Consider the following 7,027-nt stretch of genomic DNA (forward strand, 5'->3'; position numbering starts at 1 on the left):
TCTCCAGCAATGGATTAAATTTTCTTATTGGGACAAATTCCCTATTTGGTTTCCCCCAAAAAAGACAGAAATTTCAGGAGTCTATGTGGACATTGATTGTAGTTATCTTTTGGTTACCCTTTTTACCAAATGAAGCAAAGGTCATGAAGTATCTATCCAAGTGTATTTAATATTATGTTCATCTCTTCCTATTTGTTATCCATGGAAGAAATTTTGGAATGAAATTTCACTGAAAACTTAGGATACAGAATTTGGCTTTGTGTGTATAATCAAAGTTATTTGTTTTCCTCATGCCTGTTCTCTCAAGCTTAAGGTTTTAATACTGCTTATACCAAGGAAAAAGAAAAAAACAAACAAACAAACAAAAACAAAACTCATTGCCATTGTTCCAATGCATAACCACTTTCATTAGGTTTCCAAGACTGTAAGTCTTTACAAAAGCAGACTGTCTCATCTTTCTTCCACATAGCAGCTGGTAGATTTGAACCACTGACCTTTTGGTTACCAGCCAAAAGCCTTACCACAATACCACCAGAAGTCTTTATAGCAAGTAAAACAATAAAACAATCAAAAACCAAGCTTATTGCCGATGAGTCTATTTCAACTCATAGCAAATCCACACCTTGCAAAATAGACTACTCCCTATGGTTTTCTTCACTGTGATCTTTACTGAAACAGATTTTCAGACATTTGCTTCCATGACAGTGCTGGGTAAGTTTAAACTGCCAATCTTTTCGTTTAGCAACTGATTGTAAACTGCTTATGCCACCCAGAGGTATCCTGGTAAATTACCTTTCACAACGTAGTGCCTAAGGCACTTGACTGCTAACCATAGGCTGGTGGTTCAAACCCACCAGCCACTCCTCGGTAGGAAGATGGGGCAATCTACTTCCGTAGTGATACTGACTCGGAAACCCAAGGAGAGGTCGCTATGATTCGGGTCTGACTTGACAGCACATAACAACAACAACAACGACAAATATGTTCAAGTTATTTTAGAAAATTTAAGAGCATGACTGAAAATATCTACTTTCTAAGGAGCTCTGGTGGTGCAGTGCCTAAGGCATTTAACTGCTAACCAGAAAATTTGGGGGGAATAGGAAGGAAGACTGGGCAATCTATTTCCATAAAGATTCACCCCCTCAGAAACCCAAAATAGGTCACTATGCATCAGTATAGACTCAATGGCCATAAGCTTGGTTTGGTTTTTGGTTTATTCATGGAAAAGTCAGCTCATTAATGCTGTGGAACAAGCTATTCTAAAACTCATGGTTTACACCAGAATTGTTTAAATTTTGTTCATATGTCTGTCAGTCATGGGCTATTCATCCAGTCTTGGCTTGGTATATAACTCCAGGCTTCAGCTTGGGTTCAGGTATTACCACATAAGTATCATTTTTTTTTATGCATAAAACAGAAATTTTATCTTAATTTTTGTTGGTCACATTGTGTTCAGAATTATTCACCACACAGGTACTGGAAACATCAAAATGAAGCATTTTCATTCAATTACTACAAAAATAGTGACATTCTGGAGACCCTGATGTGAGTAATGTTTTCATCTCATTTATAGGTTAAATGAGAAAAAGGACTACCTAGAGAGGAACATCAAAGATAACTTTACATGGTCAAAAAAATATTGCACAGAAATGTGCTTAAGATCCATTTTGGTGCTGCATAGAACAGAAGTATAACCAGTGGTATAAAGACACAGGGAGATATAACTTCATGGTGAAATAAATTAATTTCTTCACCTGAAAAATGAGAAAAGTTTCATTTATTTTCATTAGTGATGGCTCTAATAAGTCTCATCGTCCTTCTTGAGACAGCAGTTATAAAGCTGTTAGAAAATATAAAAATATTGTGATGATAAATTTATGGAAGAAAATGCTATTGCAAACCAGCATCGCCCGACCAAAACTGGGTAGAATCTGAGTTCTCATCAATCTTGGTTATGTCTTTCCAAGGAACCAAGAAGAGACTCTCTAGGCTCCTCTGGTAGGGGCCAACTCTGAGATAACTTTGTAAACAGGGGTGAGTTTACAAAGTCACTTGAGTAGAGACTTGAGTACTTTTTCATGTTCCCCTTCCTGGACTTTGATAGTCATGATCCTGGCAACTTCTAACTTCTTAGGGACCTCACACACACAATAGTAATAATGTTGTTCCCCAATCTCCAAACATTTATTACAAAGGAATAAGGAAAAAAGTATCGTGAAAAAAATTAGCAAATGGATAGCATTTATTTAGTGTACAGTTTTCTGAATTCAGCTCCCTTTTAGTCCCCTTTGTGGTGGTTATCAGAGCAGATGGGGAAATATGTACAAAAGTAGGTTCTTGGAATTCATTGCCTCAAAAATCTCTTAATCCCTAAGAGATTAAATGTCATCTAATTCCAGTGTTTCCAAATCCAAGTTTCCTGAGTATATAAAAATTTCCAGAGGAGCCTGTAAAAATTAGATTTTTATATATCACTTAACCCTTTTTCTACTGAAAAAGGATCTCTTGGAATAAGCTCTGCTAGTGTTTTAAACTTTCTCAAAGTGATTTCAACGATTAGCCAAACTTGAGAAGCATTCATCTAGTCCTCATGTTACAAATGAAGAAATGGAGGCCTAGCCACTCAGTGACTATATGCCCAACGTAGGATAATAACCATGGATTTACCTGATCCCAGAGCAAGATGTTCTGTATAATAGCTTCTAAATCAGTTGTCTTGCTGCTTTTTGATCTTTTCTCTCTTTGTGTGATTGCATTAGCATTAGCAAGCACGTTCAAGCTTTTTTTTCAAGAGTTTTAACTATATAGTCCTTAATGTGAGAAACCTTTGCACACACACACACACACCATTTGCACCCACCAATATACATAAAGGATATACATAACATATATACTAAATGGATAATCAGAATTGTGAAAAGGACATGAAACAACAGCAGAGAGACAATCACTGATGTGTCCGGCTGCAACAGAAAAAAGTCCAGGTTGCACCCCAGGGTAAAGAAGCAAGATAGCACCAGGACAAGTTATCAGTTCACAGGAGGGAGTTATTTGTTTGACCAGAGTGAGTCTCTCTGGAATTCACGAATAGAAATCTGGTTAGATAAGCCAAGCAAGCAGTGGACAATGACTCCCTATATTCAGTAAAATTACTTGGTTCAACCTGGATGAAACAGGTAAATTAATAACAAATTTATTTGCCCTGTTCACCAACAGTCACCTATTCATCACAAGTGGATTTGTTTCATTCTTTGGCTCAGATATTTCTGCTAGTCATTTCACATGAACAGGAACTTTAGTTACAGATCCCAGGTAGAGATACAAGTCAATTAACTGTAGCATGCTCATCAGATATTATAATTAAAATGTCATCAACTTTTTAAAAATATCCTTCTTGTTTGTGCAAAGGAAATGAGCCCTATATATCCTTTTTTTTTTCCCCTCCCAGACCAGATGATGAGAACGTCTTTTGTCTTTTAAGCATCTGTTTGACTTTTTTTTTTTTTTTTTTTCATCTGTACATCTTTCCCCTCCCATTCCAAGTTTCCTAGGTTTATTTTTCACAGCAATCTGTGTTTTGGGAGAACTTACAACAGCTTATTCTGCTTGGACTCTTGCTAGCTTACATGTACTCTCTTTTCTTACAACAGACAATACTGAGTGCTTATCAAGTAGCAATCACAATTCTACACAGTTAATAGAATTTCCCTTTTTAAAGACAGTAGGCAAGAATGGGGAGGAGGAAAGAATCCTTTCCCCTAACAATCGATATTACTGTCTTCATTGTATAGCTACATTTACTGAGACTGAAAGAATTTAAATTGACATGCTTAATGTCTCATCACTTCAAACTAATTGTCATTAGCCTCACAGGAAGCCTTCCTAAACCACAGTTTCTTCACTGCATTTTTTTACTTCTGCATTTCTCAGTATACAAATCAGAGGATATAACATGGGGGTGATAATGGTGTAAAATACAGCCACCATTTTATCCTCAGCAAAGGTAGTATCAGGGCTCATGTACATGAAGGAAGAGGGACCAAAAACATGACGACCACAGCAATGTGGGAGCCACAGGTGGAGAGAGCTTTGCGCTTGCTTTCTGTTGACTGTTTCTCAGGGACAGTAGGATGAGAGTGTAGGAGATTTACAAGATTACAAAGCCCCCAGAGCCACAGTCCCACTGTTGGCTGTCACAGCAACACCAATGACATATGTGTCTGTGCAGGCCAGTTTGAGCACAGGGTGCACATCACAAAAGTAGTGATCAATCACATTGGGTCCACAAAAGCCATCTGGATAACAGAGTGGAATAACCCAACTATCCAGGCCCCCAGCATTATCTTATTGCATCTGTCCTGGTCCATGATGGTCATGTGGTATAGGGGTTTAGAGATGACCACATACCGATCAAAGGCCATTACAATAAGGATGAGTATCTCAGTACAACCAAGGAAATATGACTCAAAGATTTGCAAAACACACCCCACATAGGAGATAGTTTTACTCTTGGCTAATAGGTCAACAATCCTCTTGGGAGCTAAAATTGAAGAGTAACAGAAGTCCACTAAAGACAAGTAATTGAGAAAAAAATACATAGGAGCCTTAAAAAGATTGCCTATGTGTACCATCAGAATGATGAGGATGTTTCACAAAAGAATCACCATGCAGAAGAGAGAAAATAGTCAGAAACAAACTTCTTTCACCTTGGGGTTCTGAGAAATACCCAAGAAAATGAATACAGTTACATTGTTTATTTTTTCCATGGAATTATTCCAACAGGCCGACTTCCCAAGAGACAATTAAATTTTCTGAAAAAAATAAAAAAGAGCATGGCATCATTTCTATTCCAGAGAAAAACAGATTACCACAGTAATTAGAAATTGAAATAGGTACTGCCGTTTTGGGGTGAGCAGTCAGAGGAAATGAAGTGTGTGTATTCTCACAATTATCCTCAACACAACAGTTCACTCACTCACTTTAGGTGAGGAGACAAAATCCAGAGAGACCCAGCTAATCCCCTAACTCAGCCATCAAACTAGGAATTACATCTCTGATGTCATTGTTTAGGATTTAGTCATCTATTGGCTCTAAACATTTGTTTAGTTCTTATTCTGTAAAAGCACTAACCTTGATTTTGAAACAACTTCTGTAGTTGTGGTCTCTGGCTGGTGGCTATAGTAAACATGCTCAGCTGCTACCCAAATGGCTGGAGATTTTTGTCCACCAGAAGCACCCTGGAAGAAATGCTTGGCAATCCATATTTAAAAAATCAGCTCTTTAAAACCCTTAACTAGTAAAAAAAAAAAAAAACACATCTACTTTGAACATAATGCTCTTTCAAGAAGTATGGGACCAAACTGACTACGGGAACTCAAAAGATTAGATAAGAATCTTTGGGGACAATGAGTTTATGTTAGGGCAGGAGGAACAACTCGGAAAAGGAGCCTGAGAACTGTTGCACAACATGAGCAATGTAATCAGTCACTGAAATGTACATGTGGAAACTGTGGGATTAATGTATGTTTTGCTGTGCATATTCACAACAACAAAAGAAATCACAAAAGTCCTACGGGGTCCAGTTATATTCTGACACACAAGGCATCATCATAAATTGGGATCAACTCTACCAAAACTGGTTGTCTGTGTTTGGTGACAGTAACATTTGTATAATTTTTTGTACAGCGTGGGCATATTTGTCTGACATAGAAATGAGGACCTAAGACTACACTTTCCCTTCTGCATATGAGCATGTCTGTATTCATTCACCAGTGAGTTTTTTCAGTGACCTCAGCAGGTTGTCCTATTGAAGACACGTGGATCTTTATGTGTGTAGGTTTATGCTCTCCTACTGGATCTGAAGATTATTGCACTCAAAGTTATGGTGTTGGTTAGTAGTAAGAGGAGCAAAACTACACCAATCTGACTCTTAGATAACAGTTTTATTGTTGCTGCTGCTGTTAGGTACCCTTCAGTCAATTCTCAACTCATAGAGATACTGTTTGCTGAGTAGGTTCAAACTGAATACTTTTGTAACCTTAGGAAAATTCATTTAATGCCATGAAGCTTCTGTTTCCTTATTTGTGAAATAACAAAGTTCCAATTTCACTATCCTATCATTCTAAGAGTTAATTCCACTATGAATTGAAATCACTCTGTCGGCTTAGAAGAGCCACATTACCACCTATTAGGGAGGAAGAGATAAAAGCAGACACAGCAATAAAATAAATCTATTGGAAACAAAGAAAGATCTATTTGATATGAAAGGAGGTGAAGTGAACTCAAAGATAAGTTTTTCCTTTTCAAACTCAGAGTGTTTGAGGAATTCCCAGGTTTTAATTTGCCATTGTATTTCATTCATTCGTCTGTTGACCATTAGGGGTGGGGATTGGGAGGTCACCTTACACTTTCATCTCACCACACCGTGTATTTTTCTAATCCTTCAAATTTCATCATAGTTTATATGATTTCTCCCAATAAGGGTGAAAAGATTAAATATTTATGGAAGAGATCATCACTGCAAGAGATGGGGCAACATGTCAAGTGGGGACAACTTTGAACTTGAATTATGCATCTTCAGTGTAAAACGTCACTGATGTGTTAGTGTGGGAAGTAATACATGGGTTAGTTTTGATTAAAGTAGTTTTTATTGTGTTTCCACAAATCAAGCCACAGAGGTGAGTGACTCCTCTGTCTGTTAGGCTAGGCTTACACAGCATCTTAGCCAAAGGTTAGGTACTTTGTCTGCCTGAGTGATGCCACAGATCCTCAAGGTCCCTGTTAGGTTCAGTGCCTCCAACTCTTACTGAACTCTGTTCTCTCAGCTGTGCCCTGTGGAAACATTGCACGTGGCATCTCTACTTTTAGGAAACTGGGGGGCTGTGTCTTCATGTGTACAAATTAAAGTTCTTGAAGTAGTCATTGCAGGTGTGTCTTCTCTTCAGCAATACAAACTAATGATGATCATTGTTTTGGTCCTTTAGTGCCACTCTAGGAGCTCTGGTAGCATAGTGCCTAAGGCACTTGA

Source organism: Orycteropus afer, unplaced genomic scaffold (assembly GCF_000298275.1).
Source record: "Orycteropus afer afer isolate SDZICR_OR568_19922 unplaced genomic scaffold, OryAfe1.0 scaffold00650, whole genome shotgun sequence".
NCBI lineage: Eukaryota > Metazoa > Chordata > Mammalia > Tubulidentata > Orycteropodidae > Orycteropus > Orycteropus afer.